This window comes from Lutra lutra, chromosome 3 (assembly GCF_902655055.1).
Source record: "Lutra lutra chromosome 3, mLutLut1.2, whole genome shotgun sequence".
NCBI lineage: Eukaryota > Metazoa > Chordata > Mammalia > Carnivora > Mustelidae > Lutra > Lutra lutra.
Genome location: NC_062280.1, coordinates 72173949 through 72196461, shown reverse-complemented (window position 1 = coordinate 72196461; position 22513 = coordinate 72173949). Strand labels below are relative to the sequence as shown.

The 22513-nt window shown below is 40.7% G+C and overlaps 1 pseudogene; it reads left to right on the top strand.

Annotated features, from left to right (window-relative positions):
• The first annotated feature begins 19807 nt into the window (after nt 1–19807).
• Nucleotides 19808–20386, top strand: LOC125095307 (transcription factor BTF3-like; annotated as a pseudogene).
• Nucleotides 20387–22513: the final 2127 nt, after the last annotated feature.

Genomic DNA, 22513 nt, shown 5'->3' with positions numbered 1-22513 from the left:
GCAAGAACGTGATCTTTTAACTCAATGTTGGTTAATAGCACTAAAGAAATGTCAGCTAGGGGGCCCTTGAGGAAAATTTTATATTTTGATTTTTTTTTTTTTTTAAATAAACAGACTGTCTTCCTTCCTGGCTTGAACATTGTCTCCCAAGGATGTGATGCTTGGATTTGAGGCCACCATCTTGGTATATGGGGAGAAAGCAAGAGAATCACAAATAAGCAAATTATCATTGTAGACATAACCAATTCCAGAACTCCCTATTTTTAAATGTTTTTTTATATGCAGTAGGAATTTTTTAATCATTAGGCCACTTTTAGTTGGATATTCTGTAAACTGCTGCTGAAAGCGTCTGAAGTGATTAGGAAAAAATTATGGAAATCCATTCAGAAAGGGAGAACATAATAAGCAAAGAAATGAGGTAAGGCCAAAGAGATCATGCTTGTTTTGGCATATGCTTATAGAATATGGAGAGAACTAACATGAAACAAGGCTGGGAAGTTCAGGCCAAGTTCTAGAAGAATGCCATGACTAGGATAAGGTACATGATTTTACTCTGAAGGCAATGGTGGGGAGGTATGAAAAGCATTTAGGCTAGTTACTGGCCTTACAGATCAGGGCAATAGGAAAATTAATACTTAGGCAGAGATGTAGAGGAATAAAAAGACAGAAGGTGAGGAAAATGTGTACAAAGAACCTGACTTGAGGTTTATCAAGAATGTGTTCACATAGCTTCCCTATGACCCTGAAATTGCACTACTGGGTATTTACCCCAAAGATACAGATGTAGTGAAAAGAAGGGCCATCTGTACCCCAATGTTTATAGCAGCAATGGCCACAGTCGCCAAACTCTGGAAAGAACCAAGATGCCCTTCAACGGACGAATGGATAAGGAAGATGTGGTCCATATACACTATGGAGTATTATGCCTCCATCAGAAAGGATGAATAACCAACTTTTGTAGCAACATGGACAGGACTGGAAGAGATTATGCTGGGTGAAATAAGTCAAGCAGAGAGAGTCAATTATCATATGGTTTCACTTATTTGTGGAGCATAACAAATAGCATGGAGGACAAGGGCAGATGGAGAGGAGAAGGGAGTTGAGGGAAATTGGAAGGGGAGGTGAACCATGAGAAACGATGGACTCTGAAAAACAATCTGAGGGTTTTGAAGGGGCGGGGGGTAGGAGGTTGGGGGAACCAGGTGGTGGGTATTAGGGAGGGCACAGATTGCAAGGAGCACTGGGTGTGTTGCAAAAACAATGAATACTGTCACGCTGAAAATAAATTAAAAATTAAAAAAAAAAAGAATGTGTTCACATAATACTGCTCTGAGAAAGTTTTTAAAAATACTGAAATCTGGATTCTTCCCTCAGAGCTACTGATTCAGTTGGTCTGGTATGGGTTGCTGACCTGATGTTGTTGTGTTTGAAGCTCACTACATGATCTAAAGTGCAGCCACTGTTGAAAACCCCTGGCGTGACTCAACTGTGACTGTGGTGAAGGGAAGAAGACAAACTTGGGAGAGACCATGCAAACAGAATGAGCAGTAGGTAGGGGCGAAGGAAAGGAGAGAGTCAAAGATCTCAAAGACCTCTTTCAAGAAGGAGTGACTGGGAGAATGGCTGTACCATTTATAGAAATGGAGAAGCCAGGAGAAGAAGGAAGTTAAGGAAGAAAAGTTCAATTCTGACAATACTGAGTCTGAAATGCCAGGAGCAAGCTCTATACCCTACAGAGAGAACTGAGCTAAAATTATAGGGTTTAAAGTCACCTACATTGGAGGATCACTGATGCTTTGAAAGATGTTGATCTACCAAAGAAAGAATGTGGAAAGAAAGAGGAGGACCAAGGACAAAACCTTGAAGAACATTAAGGGGAAAGGTTAAGGAAAGAACACCCCCAAAGAGGAGCCACTTTGTGGACTTAAAATAGAATGCTCCTCATCGACTTGGACTAACGTATGATACACAGATACCTGGTGCAGATTAGACATTGAATGTTAGGCGTTGTTACAGAATAATTCAGTAGAGCGGCCCACCCTCATCCAATAATATGGCTGACTGGAACATGAAGTTATCTGTCCAGCCTCACCTTCGCAGTAGAAAAAAAAAGATTACTACCCTAAGAATAAATTTGATATTAAACTGTTAAAAACCAGTGAGCAAAGTTTTCAAATTATATTCTTAAGTACGTTTCATGGCTTTAAAGAAAAAAAAAAAAGAATGAAACTCATTCATCTGCCCCACCAATGAGGCCATGTGGTCTGATAAACAGCTGGTCAGGATTGGGAAGCTGAGATTTCCTCAGAAATCTCATAAGACTTAAAAATGCCTCAAACTCTCCCTTCATCTTTCACACCTTTCTTCATGAAGAATTGGACAAACACAAATTCCAGACCTCTCCAGTTCATTGTGATAGTAAGTGTGATAATACTGAGGACCATTGAGCAATATTATTATTGTGTGAATTATTGTTATTTAATGACATTCATATCTACCTATAAGTTACTAATATACTAAGATATTTAATACTAATTCTATTAATTATAAGGCAATTAAAATAAATATTAATTATAATATAATTAATTATAATGTCTAATTAATGCTATTAAATATCACTGTCATGCAGGTAGCCCCAACATTTTTTGTGTGTGTGTAAATTTTAAGTGTTAGATTTTTACTTTTATTTTTTTTAATTTTTTTAATTTATTTTCAGCGTGACAGTATTCATTGTTTTTGCACCACACCCAGTGCTCCATGCAATCTGAGCCCTCCCTAATACCCACCACCTGGTTCCCCCAACCTCCCACCCCCCGCCCCTCAAAACCCTCAGATTGTTTTTCAGAGTCCATCGTTTCTCATGGTTCACCTCCCCTTCCAATTTCCCTCAACTCCCTTCTCCTCTCCATCTGCCCTTGTCCTCCATGCTATTTGTTATGCTCCACAAATAAGTGAAACCATATGATAATTGACTCTCTCTGCTTGACTTATTTCACTCAGTATAATCTCTTCCAGTCCTGTCCATGTTGCTACAAAAGTTGGCTATTCATCCTTTCTGCTGGAGGCATAATACTCCATAGTGTATATGGACCACATCTTCCTTATCCATTCGTCCGTTGAAGGGCATCTTGGTTCTTTCCAGAGTTTGGCGACTGTGGCCATTGCTGCTATAAACATTGGGGTACAGATGGCCCTTCTCTTCACTACATCTGTATCTTAGCCCCAACATTTTTTTAATCAAAACTTCCTTGGGCTTGTAGCTCTTTACGTGAGATTGATTTCAAGGAGGTAGAATGAAACTGCTTCAAATTTTATGGAAATTGTTTCTATGACTTTGCTTTCTCTCAGCAAACCATATAATAAAAGGTATACAGGGTGGTGGTGAGGTTTGTAGGATAATAGAAATTGTAGGCATGTTTGCGAAAGTAGAGTTTCAGGCAGTTTCTATCAGAGAAGGAAGTAACTGAGGAAGTTATGAGATACTTTTATAATTAAATTTTAGTATGAATTCAAATTTCTCAAGCTTTGAAGGAAAGGTCTAATGAGAAATAACCCATGGTTTCCGTCTTACTGTTTGGTAGTAATTGCTTCATTGCAAAATGTTCACAAACCTGAACTTTTTTAGGCAAAATTCCTAATTAGGATTTCTATCTGGGATAAGTGTACATTTGCTTAAAATCAGTCACCCATCAGGCAAGATATAAAAAAGACTTTGGTTACCCCCAGGGTTAATTACATTTAGTACTGAAACGAAGTTGGTTGTTATAATGGTTATACCACTGAGAAAGAGATAACTAAATTCACGTGTTTCTCTGGAGCCTTCTCATGTTCATGCATGACCTTGGAGGTCCTTCCCAGCTCCAAGAGGCTAGGATTCCACAATGAATTGTACCTGGCATACTTTCACCGCTGTCTTACAGAAAGAGACGTTTGGCTGAATTCCAGCTTATTTTTTACTTTCAAAAATACTTAAGTAGTTTCACACAGTGAAATGTTTTTAGCCCTTAAAATTATGTTTCTTAAAGAAAACTTAAGGACAAAGAAAAAGACTACACACACACACACAAATACTATACACTGCAATATTGCCATTTCATCTAAAAATCTATGAAATAAATTCTACCAAAAACTTTGAATCAATTATAGCGGTTAGCTCTGGGAGATGGAATAATAGATGATTGTCAAATTTTCTATATGTTGGTAATTTCATGGAGCAGGTAGAACCCATCATGATCATAAAATGTGTTGAAATACTAATGTAGCTTACCCAACTCTTCTTTGTAATCAATAACCACAGTTACCACAGAGAGCTATCACCATATAAAACACATACATATAACATGTTAAGATAGGGATAAAATCCCTAAAGAAACATCAGTAGTGTATTGAAAGAAGGCATACAGAAATGCTTAAGTCTACTTTCCCTGGGCTTGAGCTTCACAGAGCAAAACAATGATGACACTTGACTTGGGCTAGAAAATTATACAGATACTGCAATTTTGTTTGGGTCACTTGGAAGACAGATTGGCAAAGTTCCCACTTGGCCGGGATTTTGTTCTTCATTCATTCAGTCTGATTTCATGAGTTGATTTTAAACAGTCCTAGAGGATTTTTCATCTCCTGAACAGGGGACCTGCCAATTAGCTGCCAGACACTCCCATCTGTGAAGGACAGTTTTCCCCAGGTGGGTCATAACCAGCCATCCTCAAGTAGGAAGAACCATGTGAGGCCACAGGCCTGCTCTTAGAGTGGTCTGCTCATCTTCCTGGTGCTGAGTGGAGACCTTGCAAAGCAATAAGGAGAGAGATCTCTCCTTCGGCTCAACAAAACAAAACAAACAAATAAAACCAAACCAGTAGGTTAAAGCCTCTGCCTTCGGTTCAGGTCATGATCCCAGGGTCCAGGTATCCGAGCTGTGGGACGTTGGGCAAATCACTTACCCACTGTGAGTCACAAGTGCCTTATCTGTAAATAAGTGACAACTGAAGTGTTCATTAGGAGGATTAAGGGAGATTATGCAGGTGGAGTACTTAGCATAATGAATCACAGAAATGCTAAAGAAATTATCATTATTATTATTAGTGGTTAGTATATAAATCAAATTTACATGCTGAATTTCAGAGAAAACATAGATTTTGGTTACTATTGTCTTCATTAATGGGGCACTTTGCACGTGCACAGACTTTTGTATGATGTTTCTGGGAATTTAGATAACCGGAAAGCTATTAAAACCGGAAATTGCTTACTATTCCTATTCTGGCCACCATGCCCATTTAGACCAGAATTTATCCATTCATAATTTTTTAGTTTTTAAATTCCTGCCATGTGCCCAACACACTGTGCTAGGTCAAAACCATATCTAGCCCCTGCCCTCAGGAAGCTCAGAGGGCAGCAGGGAGCCTGACATTAAACACATATTCATGAATTAAGGAAATTCAACTTTGATCAATACTGAGGCAAAGGTAGCAAATGTTTAATTTGTATGTTCCCTTCCTGCATAACTCCCTTCTCCCCAACTGGGCTTTGCAACAATGCCCTCAGGTCAATTTCATCACCTGACTCTCCCAAACTCCAGAAGCTGAGTCTAGGAAGTCTTTCCTCCCTAAGTGCAAAAAGCCAGACCCATTTTGACTCAGTAAATGGATGACATGTTTTGGGCAAAGCTTTCCTTGGAATGTGCTGGGCCTATCTGCATCCAGGGCTGGGTAAGGGAGACTTTGATAGGAAAAAGTCATAACAGGCTGTACTGGAAGGAAGAATTGGGGAAGGATGGTCTTTGTGTCTAAAAAATTAGAAGCATATTTGTTTTTGTTATTGTTTTGCTCTGTATTTTTTTTAAAAGAATTTATTTATTTATTTGATAGACATAGATCACAAGTAGCTGAGAGGCAGGCAGAGAGAAAAGAAGGGAAGCAGGCTCCCCACCGAGCTTAGATACCTGCCCAGGTCTGTCTGAACCCCAAATCTCATGTGCTTAAGCACACAGTGCTGTACTTCCTCAACATTGTATTTGCATAAAATATCATGGGTTCTTAAAGATTTTAATTCATTTATTCAGGAAACTTTACTTTGTATCTAGTGTGGTGCAAGGAATCAGGGATTAAAAAAATTGAGATAAGACTCCTCAAGGAGCTCACAAGTCACAATGCAGAAAATCTACAACTGTAAAGAAATCATTGAAATCCTATGGTGGATCTGTAATGTTAGACAGGTAAACCACAGGTGGGTTCTAACTGGAGGTCAGAAGAGGTTTCTCAAAAGAGGTTACCCTAAAACAAGCCTGGAAGAATGAGTAGGATTTTGAGGCAGATAAAGAGGAGGAAGGCAATCAGACAGAAGGATCATAGAGTATGGTGTTGCTTTTAGAAGCTGCAAATTTGTCGTGGCCAGATCAGATGGTACAAAGAGGAGAGGAGAGGGTGCCTGGGTGGCTCAGCTGGTTAAGTGACTGCCTTTGGCTCAGGTCATGATCCCAAAGCCCTAGATTCGAGTCCTGCATTGGGGGGTCCCTGCTCCAGTGGGATTCTGCTTCTCCCTCTCCCTCTCCCTCTGCCTCTCACCCTGTTTGTGCTCACTCTCTCTGGCTCTCTCAAATAAATAAATAAAATCTTTAAAAAAAAAAAAAAAGAAGAAGGGGGGGAGGAGAGAGGAACCTCTGAGTCCATGGTTTCCAAAGTGTAGTCCCTGTACCAGCAGCATTAACACCACCAGGGAACATCACAGAAATGTAATACTTGATCCCTACCAACACCACTGAGTCAGAAACTCTGGGATGGGGCTCAGCCCTTTAGAGATTAACCATCCCTCTAGAAGAGCCTGATTGAGAAACAGTGGTCTCGGGTCATTAGCAGTCAGGAGAGTCAAAGAAGACTCTACAGGTTTCTGTGGGTTTGTTTTGCTTTGTTTTATTTTGTTTTGTTTTCCCTACACTGTTGCCTAAGTAGAACAAATGATCTTAGATTGTCAGGACAATGGAATCTTCTTAAAAGCAATTTCGTAAGTCTTTTACCAAATTGTTAGTCCTCTGCGTTTGTTTTTAAAGGTAGCAATTCAATGACCATTTATAAAGCACAGCAGAACAAATAGTTTCCAAAACCCTATTTGTGACCTGCATGGGGCCCAATAATGCACACTCATTGGAGGACATTATGAGAAGAAAATGAATTTGCATGATGCATCAATGGTAGAATGGTTTTATTGCTCTTTATATGACAAGTTTGTGGAAAATGGCAAATAACACTTTTAGTTTATATTCAGCTATAACAACAACTTATTATTTCCGAAGATTAAATTACAGTCTAGCAAAATGAAATGGCTACATGGTCACTTCTTCATGGCAGCCTCTTCCGTGGCAGTTTTTAAATGTGCAAGCTCAGCTCATTGAAAACAGAAGTAGTTATATTCCTAAGAGACCTCTGAATTAGCATCGTATGGTTTATAATACAGGCTGTATGGAACAATCAGTCTGTGAGCGTCTTCCTTTGGGCTGCTGACCTCTAAAGATGATCCAGTAAGAAACTTAGAGCCATGAACCCTGCCGTGGTAGACTCGCCAAATAAAGATAAGCAAATGGCAAGTGAAAACAAAGAAAACAAAATGCCTATTAAGCCCTAGACTAGCAAAGAGAGGGCTGATGACTGAGACTGATTACGGCCCGCGTCTGTGACCAGAATAACAAGTCCAGAATGGAAATCCGCCATCATGGTTTTTGTTGTCTTACACACCAAACACCAGGCTAAGCAGAGATTTTTTTCTGCTCAAACTACTGTTTGACATGGGCACGCATCTGACGGCTCTTTCCAGACCCTCTCCATCCACCTGCTCACATTCTCACTGTCTCTTGGCTTACCTACATCCATCCACATTAAGACTCACCTTAAGTCCTTGTCCTCTGCAGAGCTACTCTTCCTGGTCTGACCCAGCAGCCCTGCTTTAGCAATTTCTATTCCTTTCGTTGTTTATGCCAGTGTTTCCCAAATTTCATCTAACTTTATATTACCGCCTTTATGGACTTTGTTATGATAGATCACCTGTTCTATGTTTTACAGGAATATTCCAATATTTTCTTGAACTCGATTCCCTTTTTGCTAAAATGAATATATTTAAATTTAACTTGATATTGATGCTGTAAATGGAAAAATCAGCATCTGACAAAAACACATTAATACACATTAACACAAACATATAACTATTAGTTCAAAAAAGTTTTTGTCCAGGAGCACTTTCAATGATTTTGCCTATTAGCAATTGTCTTGCAACAGAGTTCAGGACAAATTCTATAAGGTCAGATGGCGCGGAGTCTCAAAAAGTGTGGGCCCTGGAGAAGCATCATTGGAAATTTGTTAGAAATGCAAATCCTCAGGCCCACTCTAGGCATACTGAATCAGAAATTCTGGGGCAGAACCCTGCAGAGTATGTGTTAAGTCCCCCATTCTGATGCACGTGAAAGTTTGAAAACCACTGGGTTATGAGATAGATTCTGTTGGGGAAATTCACATCCAAGGGTCAGCGAGAAGAAACACAGTTATACACTTTGTCTCACACAGAGGTGGTGGGGCGGGTGCTGTGGGACACGCAGTGGGCCTGTGGCGAGCGGGGGACCCTCCCTCTTGTTGCTCTTCCTCCTTGAGAGGCAAGCAGGAGAGCAAACCTACCAGGCTAAGACTTGGGGACCAGCTATTTCCAGGAGTAGTCCCGGCAAACCAGCTACCCAGCATATATGCGAAGTTGCATCTGTTCCCTCCAGGGAAAAGAAACCATCAATCCCATGAGAAGTTGAGATGTTCAGGTGCAGCCTCATCCTCAGGTAGAGAGAGGCACTCCACAGTCCCAGCTGGTATACAGTGGTTGCCGTTCCAAGGCAGCTCCCAGGGCCTCCTTAGGTATTCCTGCCCAGGGCTCCGTACCAGAGACACAGCTGTGCGCTGTGGCCAGCACCAGCCTCTATAAATTGATACAGATTTCTCTCCGGTATCACACTCATCTCTGAAGCAGTTCCTCTACTGGAACATAATCTCCAAAACTTCCTCGTGTTTTGTTCCCCGGCTCCTTCTTATTTTCCACCATCTTCTCCATGGCACCAGATGGATGTTTTGTAGGTGCCCAATAAGTAGAACCACAGCATTTTAGAACTGGAAGGGAATGAAGAAAGGATTTACTCCAACCCCTCATTTCCAGAGGAGAAAACCGAGGCCCAGAGAAGTTAAATAACTTACTCAAGTCCACACATTTAGTTAGTGGCAGATGGGGTGAAAATCTACATTTTGATTCTCAATGAGGCATTTTCTAACACAAAACCATAATCCATTGATACGGTCACTTTTTACCTGGGCACCTTATGCCAAACAGGTGTGGCACATGCCCTGTTCATCACTCCCTCACCAACGGTATAGAAGCATATTATGTAGGATATGCTTTAAATTTACTTAAATGCTCCCCCCCCAGAAGTATTTACTAAGTGTTTATATTGCCTATGGAGAAAAATTATTTATAAGTAACTTATAAAGAGGACTTACTTGACCGGCCAAGATGATTTTTCTTCTGAATTACAGCCTAATGTGTATAGCTTCTTGCTCTCAGCTTACTCCACTTGGAGCTATGCCCAGCACAATTTACGTCTATGAACTGCTGAACATTTAAGCAAATTAAGTGTCCAAAAAATCAAACACAAATTGTATCTTGGTGATTTATGCCTTCATAAAGCAAAACACATACAGTGTGCTGAGCACAGGCCAGATTTATAGCTCCACTGGTTAGGGAAAATGAATAGAGGACTCCTAGAGAACGTGTTGAGAACCATGCATATGTGTTTAATTCTTGACCGTGGGGATTTTTCTCCAGTGATATTTATCTTACAAATCATCTTCAATGCTAATATGCAATGTAAATCGAGAATGAAAAAGATATACAAGAATTCTGGGTAGAGAGTGGGAAGCCAGTTAACTTTCACCAGGACCCCCCCAAAAGGCAGGCATCTGAACAATCCTGGATCTTCCATCTCTAATCTAACACCCTTGGGTTACGCTACCCTCTCTTATTACTGTAAGCTAAGCAGTTTCACTTAAACATTGGAAGGGAGAAAATACACCAAGAGTGCCAGAGTAAACCGTAGAGGCTGAGTTGTCTCAAATCTCTATTGACCTATCTAGGATCCTATGGCCTTCACAGATCGTGTCCTGCTGAGAGCATAGCGCAGGGAACGAGCAGATGTACACAGAGTCAGATTAAGAAGTTTGAATCCCAACCTCTTCACTTATTGGCTTCGAGTGCCTAGTTTCTTATCTATAAATGGAGATTAACAATATCTACTTCAAAGAGGTATTGTTTGAATTAATGAAATAATCGTGTGATAGCTGCCCCAAGATTGTTCCCAATGATACCCACCTCTTGGGATTCATGGACTCCTCCTGAGTATGAATTGAACCATGTGACTCTCTCCTAGTGTACAAAATATTGCAAAAGTAGAGTCACTTCCAAGATTTATTTATACAACGACTCTTACTACTGTCTTGCTTGCCCTTTCTTGCTCACTTTGATGAAAACCAGCTCTCCTGTTGTGAACTCTGTATGAGAGACCTAGGGGCAAGCCACTGAGGGGTCCTCCAGCCAATGACCAGCAAGGAGCTGAGGCCCTTGGTCCAATAGTTCAGGATGAATGGAGTTGGGCCAACAACCACATGAATGAGCTTAGTTGTATATAGAGTGGTTATTTTGATTTTAGCCTATAGGGCACGTAGTCACACCAAAATTCCTGACCCACCAAAACTGAGACAATAAATGTTTTAAGCTGCTAAATCTAGGATCATTTTGGTATGCAACAATAGACAATTAGTGCAGGTTGTAAAGTGGCCAGTACAGTACCTGGCACATAGTACATTCTCTATGAAGGATGGTTACTATTGTTGTTAATGACTTTGTGCACATGAAGATTACACACTGATAATTTAATTGCTCTCCTTCTCTCTGTGCTTCCAAAGAAGGATTGGGACAACAAAGAGCCTTTGCAAATTTGTGGTCAATATCTCAACCTAAATAATGAACATTAGGCCTTCTGGAAGAGCAGACACTATGGAAGTGGCAGCCTAAGATAGAAAGTCACCTTTTGAGTTAAGAGTCACCATCCTGTCATATGTCCCATTCCTGAGATACTCTAGAGTAAATTTGTCCTGGGTGAGTTTTAGAATGCAGGCATTTTTTACTGTAATTCACTGTGGCTGAAATTTCAGGTAAGTGCAAGAGAGTCAATCTTGTGAAACCTGCTTATTAAAAACCTGACATTCAGACCCTACCTGTGTTTTCTTTTGGAGAAAAGCCATAATATAATTGAGTACTGGACAAACAAAGATATTTCAATCCAAGGTCAGGTTGTTTATTGTTGTTATCAGAGTCAAACAAAATTTACCCTGAAAGAATAACCAGAGATGTAGGAACAGATTTATGTACAAGGATGTTCATTGCAGCATTACTTACAAATGTGAAAGAAGAAGGAGACAACCCAAATGCCCAGCAACAGGGGACTCGCTGAATGATTTGTGATGTGTTCACATTGGAATACTATGAGACTATTAAATATGTTTTATAGGAATATTTACTGAGCTGGGGAAATGTTTGTAAAGTATTTTTAACTTAAAAAATAGATATAAAACGATTTGGTAGGATCCAAGTTTTGAAGGAAAAAAAGTATTATCATGTGCACACACATGAGTCTGGTGGGGTGTGTGTGCATATGGGAATGAGTTTTCTGGCCTTCCCTCTTTCCAGCCTTCCTGTCCCCCCCAGTCCATGGTTTATTTCCATTTCCTGCCAGAGTGAAGTCTTGTTGCAACTGCTGTCGTTCCTGTTGCCAGAAAACAGAGAAGTACAGGAAAGAACAAAGGGAGAGGGGGGATAATTAGCAAAAAGAGTAATTTCATTTAATGGTGGTCAAGGAGGAAGGGGAGAGAAACAATGACCGTGAGGTGGGCTAAAGGTAGACATGGAGTTGTTGATACTGTGCTGCTTTGTTGCAAACCCTTGACAGACCCAAGCACCAAGTATGGCATCTGTACCGAAGACAGTGAGCATGCAGGTTCTCTCATTAGCCTCTAGGGGGTGCCCAAGACCCCTCATACCCTAGTGCCACTCCTTCCCCTAAAGGAGTCTAACTTAGAGGCCAGAAGATGTATGCGGGGGCCCTGGTGACAAAGGGTTATTCTTCAGAGTAAGAAAGGAAGAGCTGAAACCAGTTTCTGTGGACCATGACTTAATCTTGAACTCATTTCTCGATGTTTTGGCGTGCATTTGGTACAATAGGATGAGAAAGGCCTCGTACACAGGCAGGCCCAGGGCAGAGCCACCTGGAGCAGCTCAGCTCGAGGCCTTGCCAAGAATTTCTCTTTTTTGTCATGTTCTTCCTTGTGCTCTTTGTTGCTTATTGTTTGTCTTCACTCACCAGCCAATCACTAAGCTCCAGCAAGGCTTCTCAACTGAGGGGCCAGACCAGTAAGTCCACGTCTGGCCACACCTGGGGATGTTGATCAAACACAAATTCTGATTAGGTTCTGTCTGAGGTGGGCCCTGAGATTGTACAACTCTAGCAAGCTCCCAGAAGATGCCAGGGCTGCTGCTCTGTGGGTGACACCGGGTCTCAGTCATAGGAGTGAGAGCGGGGTATGTGCCTAGTGGAGATGGGCCAAGGAGGCTGTCTCACCTGCTTTTAGTGTAGACTTTGGCCTAAAGGCACCAAAGGAGTCTTTGTGGTTTCCATGGGACTCCGTCTAGGTCATCAGGTTCTAAATGAGGGTGTAGTTTGTTTTTTTTTTAAAGATTTTATTTTATTTGAGAAAGAGAGAGAGCATGAGCAAGGGCAGAGGGGATAAACAGCTCCCCACTGAGCAGGGAGCCCAACATGGGACTCGATCCTAGGGCTCTGAGATCATGACCAGAGCCGAAGGCAGATGCTCAACCGACTGAGCCACTCAGGCCCCTCCAGGATTTTAAGCATTATAATAGGAAATAGAGTGATCTTGCCTAGAATGCCCTCCCTGCAGAGCCCCTCCAGTCACTGAGGGCTGCAGGAAAAGTCCGAGGATTCAGAGATCCCCTGGTTACCGCCAGTTGCTGGAATCACAGGTGTTTTCAATTTTCTCCTTTGTGCTTCTTTAGTCTTATTTTCTCTATTGAAAGGAAAAAATTCAGGTAAGAAGTCTTCACTGATTCCTTATTACAGAATCTTTTTGGTTTTGTTTTTGTTTTTTTTGTAAAGTACAGATTATTCTGTTTCTCAGAAAATGATACGTTCTTCATGGTTTTTAATGCTTTTTGATTTCTGCTCATGATGGGCTAGGAAATAAGCACACAAACAGAATGGTGCTGGTTCCACTTGAAAAAGAGAGCGAGTCAAGAGGAGTTTTCAGCATTATTGGAGTCAAGTCCACAGAGGACAGGGCCTGTTTATTCATTTTTTCCCCATTGAGAAAAAGAAGGAAAGATCAGTTTGTATTTCAGCAGAAGGGTCGAGATTAGCATTGGAAAATCATTTCCCAATGGTAAGTGTTCTTAAATGGAGAAACGGGTTATCAGGGGAGATTTGTAATCTCCATCCTTGCAGACCTTTAAAAAAATCTATATATGTGAATTATTAAATTTGTAGATGATGTGTGGGATATATAAACTCCCCAAATGATATATCTTTTCACTTCTCCTATTTGGGCCACTTCCATTTGGCAAAAATTCACATTCATTCAAATCTAGGGGCGGGGTGCAAATTAATGCTAGTAATCACAAAAGAAAAATGTAGTGAGAATCCAACTGCTATAAATAGTTTAAATAATGCAGTCCAAAAGCAAATATAAGTGATTTTTGGTTAACCACAGTTTGGGATTACCCATATCACTGCTCTATTAGTACAGGTAATTGAAAATTGACTCTGTAATCAGTCCCCATTTCTTTGATTTAGTTCAGGTGAATTCCTCACCGGGGCCAAGGGAATAGACTCTAGAGCCTCACAAAGCCCACGTGGCCTGAAGCACCTTTGGTTATGATGTTGAAAGGTGACAGATGATTGACACAAAAAAATTATTCAAGGCAAAGCAGCTAAATATCCCCCTTTGATACCAATATACTTTCATTAAAATTCAAATAAGCTTATAATTTTTGAATCAGTATGAAATATGTATATAAGTTGCTTTGGTCCTTCTGGGATTGTATGAAAGACTGAAAAAATACCATCTTCCTCTTTTCCTAAGGATCCGTGTCACCATGGCTGTGTCACGGTGATCTCATTGTAAGTGTGGGCAGTGGTGTATCACAGTAAACACTGACCCATCATCTTCCCCATCTCATCACAGACCTGATCTTCTCATGAGGGATCCCATCTCAGGGACACCATCTACCCACTGTCAAGGATGACTTGGGAACCATCTCATTCTGCTCACTCTCCCTCATATACCATGCCCCAAGCCCAGCCAATACTACCTTTCCTTCATCTCTACAACCACCACCCTGGTCCAGGTTACCAGACTCTCTCATCTGAGCCCTTCTGCCACTCACCAGTGCATCTCTTTAGGCTCAGCACCCTCTCCCCACATCTAATCCAGGCTACACGTCTCACCTGGATTGATTTTTCTATACAGCCAATCTGAGGGTGCCTCTGCCTGGCTTAAAGCATCTCAGTGAAAGACCACATGTTGTGGGATTTTATTTATAGAGGCAGAACATGGACTAGTGGCTGCCTATAACTAGGAGGGTTGGAGGGAAATGGGTAGTGACTACTAGTGGGTATAGGGTTTCTTTTGAGCAAGATGAAAATATCCTAAAATTGATTGTGTTGGAAGCTGGACAACATGGAATATACTAAAAACCATTAAGTATACACTCTGAGTAGGTGAATTGTATGGCATGTGAATTGTAGCTTCAGAACACTGGTGGGGGGTTTTAGGGTTTTTTTGTTTCTTGTTTTTTTAACTTGTATTGGCTCTCAGTTGTTCTTCATATGAAGTCTGAGATTTTTGGCATGGTCTGTGATGCTCTACATGATTTACCCTCACCCCCAGCCTTATTCAGGCCTTATGCCCATGTACTCTAACCATCTTGGTTAAAGATGGCTCCTTGGGCCTCTTAAACTTGGCATCCTCATCTTGACTCTGGGTGATTGCACATGTTTCCTCTGCCCTCCTCCCCAGGCCAACACCCCCCCCCCCAACTTTCTACTGGATAATCCCACATATCTTCAATGCTCCGTGTAATTATTACTTACTGTAGGAAGCTTCCCTAAATCTTACTATTTGGATGCTCATTATATGAGCTCCCCAAAGTCTGTACTTCTCATGTAGGTACTTATGCTTATTTGCTTTTTTTTTTTTTTTTTTTTCTAAATTCCCTCTAACTGTAAGTTCAGTGAAATGTCAGGGACAATGTTTATTGTAAACACTCAGATTCTAACACAGGGCCTAGCACGTATTCAGTACTAAATAAATGAATAAGTTGAACAAACACATGAGTGAATAAATGACATTTTCAAGTTTGGTTCCATAGATAACATTTTTTAAAATTTCACATGTACCCAATTACATACCCAATGTGAAATTGATTTACTGAACAATAGTATATATGTGTTACTCCTTATTTCTTCGCCCCCTCTGTACTGGAAGCTCTTTGTAATTTTCATAACCCTAGTAAGTTCCATGTCAAAAGTTACAAACAGACAGTTATTAAAGCCAATGAGTTGCTTTTTCTTATTTTTCATTTTCCCTGACTTTTTTTGCAGCCCTAAATGTTATCTCCTTCTTCTACCTAAGCCAGTGCTTCTCAAAGTGTGATGTCAGGGCCCAGCAGCAGCAGCATTGCCTTGTACCATGTTAGGAATGCAGATTCTTGGGCCTTACCTCACCCTTACTATGTCAGAAACTCTGGTGGGTGGGACTTAGCAATCTGTGTTTTAAGAAGCACTCCAGGTGTTTCTGATGCCCACTCAAGTTTGAGAACCACTGTCCTAAGCTAATTTGCTTTGGTAAACTTGACTTTCTCTGTCACAGCAAGAGGTAGAGGGAGCGATCCAGACAGCACACTCCCCTGCTGCTCTTAAGCCAAGCTAATTCACAAAAACTCTATGATTTCCAGCTATGGTTTTCCTTTCACACAGCACTGACTGCCACGTGGTAAGGGTAAACAATGTAGATTCTTGAAGGTAGTTATTTCCCTGGCCACAACCACAATGGTGGCAAAAACAACAGATACAAAATACTTAAGAAAATTTTAAGTTCATATTTTGATATAATCCACTTCTATTTATAACCCGTCAGTCTTTCTCTGATCTTATCCTTTATTCTCTGCACAAAACACTCTCAAACTCTTTCCCAGACCTTCAAAGAAGGTGGGGCTGTCTAGATCATCACAGGCTGCTCCATTCCTAGTGATGCTTTACTTTATTCATATTTGCTTTTTCTCATTAAGGTACCATTAACATGAGGAGACCCTACAAGTGGCCACAACCAGGCATAGCAAGCAGCTTCTGAACTTGACTTCAGATGGACTTGCCTCCGTTTCACTGAACTCTAATAGAGGGAGATGGTAGAAGTGCCCATTTCTACCTTCCCCCAAATTTCTCTTCCCTTGACCTCTGTGATGGTGGTTTTCTTCCTACACTAACCAGATATATGCTAGTTCTTTCTCATCCTATGCTTCACGGCGGATCTTTCCCAAGGTTTTATTAGATTTCAGTCATTTACCCATATATACTGTTTTGGAGAAGTCATCCCTTTGGCTATCATCTCTATTTAAATGATGCACAAAACTTTATTTCTAGTTTTTAAGTTCTTCCAAACCTCAAATCCATAGAGTCAATTATCTGATGACTGTTTCCAATGGAATCTTTTTGGATTTCTTCAAATTCAACAATTTGTAAAAACTTGTTACTCTCCTGCTTGAGCCCATCATGCCAGCATCAATTTTCAGTTAACTAAACTTGGAAAACTTAGAGTTTTATCAATTTCCATTTTCACTTCCCTTGTCCATTGCAGCTTTGTTTGCAATGATATCCTAACAGACTCATTTAGATTTGTTCTTTTTCCATGCCCCCAATCCAAATCTGTTTAGTGTTGCTGTTTCACTTCCTTGCTCAAAAACCCTCAATGGTTGTCCATTGTCTAAAGCTAAAATCCAAAGTCTTTGGCCAGATATTAAAGAGACTTCATGGATTTGGCCAAAGTTCCATTTACAACCTCAGTCTCCACTATTGCAAACACAATCTCTCCCCATCTCTCCAAGCGGTCCTGTTATGATTACCACCACCATCATCACACCAAACAAGAGTAGCTAACATTTAGTGAGGGTTTACTGTATGTTACACACTATGTTAAGTGCTTCAAATTCATCATCTCATTTAATCCTCACAATAACCTCGTAGAGCTATTACCATCCTCATTTTGTAGATGAGGAATCTAAGAATCAGCAAAAATTAAGTGACTTGTTCATGTTCAAATAGCTTTTATTGGTAGAGATACAGTTGTATGTAGATCTGTCTATGCCAATAGACATAGACTGTAAATTCTATGAATGTAAGGACTGTTTCTACTCTCCAGTGCTTAACTGGACCTGACCCACATGGTCAATAAATATTTTTAATGGATATTAGGCAAATTTCAAATTCCATCCTCTTAACTGTTGTGATGTCTTACTCTTTACAGTCCTTTAAATATATTTCTGTTCATTTCTATTTTATGCATTTTTTCATCCTAGCTCCATTTTGAATATCCATACTGTCATCTCTGTCTTTCCAAATCCTATCCTATTTTCAAGGTACTCATGAAGTCTGGCTTGCTTCACAAATCTTTTTCCAGTAAACCAGTCTTTCTCTTATATCCTAGAAGAATTATTTTCTTTTCTAGTCATTTGATTTTCATAATACTTTGCTTTGCATGATTCCAACTTTTCATGTTTCTCACCCAAAGGAAACTTCCTTTGGAAAAGAGACTTTGAGCTAACTTTTGATAATTAGCACAGAGTGAATGAATGGATCTACAAACAGGGCTTTGGTAGGTACCACACAAATAGATGGGCAATCACAAACTTGTTTTAATGATGTTTCTCTTAAGGCAGTCTGCTTGTTCACTGCCTCTAAATCATATGCTAAAGGCAGTTCCATGAGTCAATGATGCAATAGAACTTGCCTCTCTGATTTTTTAATGCATTTTATTTCTTTCCTCTAGGTCACTGGAGGCAAGCTGAAAATTTAACCAAATTATTGAACTTTAGAGCTTAGAAATAACCTTAGAGACCACTAAGACTCAATAGTTCCCAAACTTTTAATCCCTGAGGCTCTCCTTTATTGTTCTTTAACTACCTCCTCTAATATTGTGAGAGATGCTTGCCTTTCATATATCATTCAAGGAAGAAAAATGGCTTCTATTTATTGACTGCTAACTATATGCCAAAAATGTACAAAGTGCTTTACATCATTGTGTTTCAGTCTCACAAGAACTCAGTGGATAGGTATTATGATTCCTATTTTTAAAATGAAGAAATTAGGGACGCCTGGGTGGCTCAGTCGGTTAAGCGGCTGTCTTCAGCTCAGGTCACAATCCCAGCATCCTGGGATCGAGTCCCGCATTGGGCTCCTTGTTCCGCGGGGAGCCTGCTTCTCCCTCTGACTCTGCCTGCCACTCTGCCTGCCTGTACTCTATCTCTCTGACAAATTTTTAAAAAAAAATCTTAAAATGAAGAAATTAAGGTACAGAGAGGTGATGTTGACTTACCCAAGGTAAGTGTAAAATTGAGTATTTGGTAGGAAGGTCACAGGATTTGAACCCAAGTCTAACACTTGGACTCAAGTTTTTGTATCCTCTATTGTCTTTCTAATTAGGTGATGTCTCTCTTCCCCCAAACCCCAGTTTCGAATAACATCATTTGAAAATCTTTTAAACAAAATCAAAGAAATTGGGTAGACATAATCCAAGTGTCCATCAGCAAATGAATCAGTAAACAAAATGTGAAGTATACTAGTAATGGAATATTATTAGGCCACAAAAAATGAATGAAGTTCTGAAATACACTAGAACATAGGTGGATCTTTTTTTTTTTTTTTAAGATTTTATTTATTTGACAGACAGAGATCACAAGCAGACAGAGAGGCAGGTGGCGGGGGTGGGGAGTAGGCTCCCCACTGAGCAGAGAGCCCGATGTGGGGCTCGATCCCAGGACCCTGAGATCATGACCTGAGCTGAAGGCAGACGCTTAACCCACTGAGCATCAAGGTGCCCAACATAGGTGGATCTTGAAAACATTACACTGGGGCGCCTGGGTGGCTCAGTGGGTTAAAGCCTCTGCCTTTGGCTCAGGTCATGGTCCCAGGTTCCTGGGATCGAGGCCAGCATTAGGCTCTCTGCTCAGCAGGGAGCCTGCTTCCTCCTCTCTCTCTGCCTGCCTCTCTGCCTACTTATGATCTCTCTCTCTGTCAAATAAATAAATAAAATCTTTTAAAAAATTACACTGAGCAAAATAAACCAGATGCAAAAGGATGAATGTTGTAGAATTCCACTTACACAAAACACTAAGAATGGGCAAATTTATAGAGCCAGAAAGTAGATTAGAGGTTATCAGATATTAAGGACAGGGAATAATGGGGAGATATTACTTAATGGATACAGAGTTTCTGTTTAAGGTGATGAAAGCTTCTAGAAATAGATAGCAATGATGGCAGCACAACACTGTGATTATAATTAATGCCGCTGAGTTATACACTTAAAAATGGTAAATTTTGGCCATCTTGCGTCCCCACGTGTGTGCACCTAACCTCAGCTGGTCCGCCCGAGCCCCCCTGAGCGCCAACCCTAGTCCCCCGCGCGGTCCCATTTCCGCTCGAACAAGATGAAAGAAACTATCATGAACCAGGAGAAACTCGCCAAACTGCAAGCACAAGTGCGCATTGGTGGGAAAGGAACTGCTCGCCAAAAGAAGAAGGTGGTTCATAGAACAGCTACAGCAGATGATAAAAAACTTCAGTTCTCCTTAAAGAAGTTAGGGGTAAACAATATCTCTGGTATTGAAGAAGTGAATATGTTCACAAACCAAGGAACAGTGATCCACTTTAACAACCCCAAAGTTCAGGCATCGCTGACAGCGAACACTTTCACCATTACAGGCCATGCTTAGACAAAGCAGCTGACAGAAATGCTACCCAGTATCTTAAACCAACTTGGTGCAGACAGTCTGACTAGTTTGAGAAGACTGGCTGAAGCTCTGCCCTCACAATCTGTGGATGGAAAAGCACCACTTGCTACCGGAGAGGATGATGATGATGAAGTTCCAGATCTTGTGGAGAATTTTGATGAAGCTTCCAAGAATGAAGCAAACTGAATTGAGTCAACTTCTGGAGAAGATAAAACTTGAAGAAATTACTGGGAGCTGCTATTTTATATTATGACTGCTTTTTAAAATTTTGTTCATGGATCTGATAAAATCTAGATCTCTAATATTTTTAAGCCCAAGCCCCTTGGACACTGCAGCTCTTTTCAGTTTTTGTTTATACACAATTCATTCTTTGCAGCTAATTAAGCTGAAGAAGCCTGGGAATAAAGTTTGAAACAAGATTAATAAAGTTCTTTGCCTAGGAAAAAAAAAATGGTAAATTTTATATTATATATTTACCAGAGTAAAAAAGGAAAACTGGATTTTTTTTGTTCACCTATATAACCTTATTGTGTGTGCCCATGATTTCAGTTTCTGTTTTCTGAAATGTAAAAGTTTTCACAAGAATGCTCTATTAGTGGTTCTCCAAGCACCCAGGCAGTCCTATGGGAGGACAATGACCAGCCACTCACAGTTTGAGTGATGAACAAAATAGGTGATGAACAAAATAGGTCTCCCAACTCCTAGTCACTTATTATCTTATGTATCAGGAATAACAAACAAAATAGTGCATTCTAGTAATCACTTTTGTAACCACAGCAATCTTATGAGCATCTTGGAATCCCACTGATGAATGACTCTAATCCTTCCCCCTGGCTAGAAGAAGAGAGCCAAGGACATAACCACTCCTGATGGCACCCATCCCACCCCTCCCCAACTCTTCAGAGAAGCATGGAGGTCACATCACAGAGGAAAATATGGATGGGAGATCAAGGGAAAGGTAAATGAATAGATATTAGAAAGGACTGAGGAGAGGTGAAAAGGTGTGTTTATGATGAGACAGAAAAGGGAGGAGCTTATCTCCTATGCGAGGCCTTCCCCCTATCCTGGTGAACCCAGCATAGGGCTGGCCAAGGAGCACCTGCTAGGAAAAACCACTGCTTATTATTGTAAGGTAAGGGACTTTCAGATATTTAATTCAGAGGCTTTGAGGGTCAGACGACTTGGCACTCCTCCAAGAGTTTCCCTCCCTCCTTATCTCTCTATTGTTATTGTCCTCCTTCTTCCCCTCCCCTCCCCCTTACTTTCTCCCTCCCTCCCTCCTTCCTTCTCTTTACATTCCATGCTAGAATACTTTTCTGTTTTGAAGACACTTTTCCCTTACTGGTGCTGAGAGGGAAGGGTATGAACAGGAGGGGGAGAAAGTAGGGAGGTGACTAAGTGGGATACGTGGGTCCTTGTGTACAAGAGGACGAAGGTTCAAGAGCACATAGATATTCTACCCTCCCCTACACTCCCGTACTACCTCCAACTGTTCTCTCTTCTTTTATTGTTTTGTTGTTACTTGTTTCTGCACAACAAAGCCTTGGAAATTCCCAACTTTGTCTTCCCCAATACCCTCATTTATTGATGTCTGCCCACCTCCATCCAAATCCCATATTCTGAAAAAACTACTACATTGTAAGTTCCTTAAAGGGTTGGAGTATCATGTTAGTCATCTTCGTATCCTCAGTGTCTAGAAAAATGCTGGACGCTCAATTCGTGTCTGTCAGCTGAATGGGTAAACAAATAAATGTGAGTTGTCTGAACAAAGCACTAAGTCTTGAGGTTGGTTTCACGCAAGGCTGATTAAGGGCATGACAGGAAGGAATATTTTAAGTGAGGAGTATCCCAGGAAATCAGGAATATTAGATCCCAAAAGAAAAAGGGGAATTTTGAGTTTCCCTCCAGTTTAGAAATGTGGGTTCTGAGTGTAGAGGCTTTGCTATAGTGTTGTAGAGTGATATAAAGACCGAGCATCATCTGTGTTGAAACTATCATAAAGCTACAAATGGAGAACGAGTGGTCACAAGAGGATGAAGAAGTTAATGACGAACAACACTGACTTTTTCTAAATAGAGGGGCCAAGAAAATTTAATTTTGGAGAGCTGCTGCTGAGGCAGTAGGGGCATTGGGGTTATTTTCAAATCAGCATTGAAAGCTGCTCTTTTTAAAAAGGTCTACAATCCATAAATCAGAAAACTAGAATGGAGAGAGCACTTGGAAGTCTCATTGGTGAGTTTCACTTGTCATCCTTCAGAGGAAACTCTGGTTCTGGCTTCCTCCTGTGAGAAGCAAAGAGGAACAAAGGGTTGCTGGTTTGGGCTCAACTCTAGGTCAGTTGGGGCCAACAGGTGTGTGAGCCGACCTT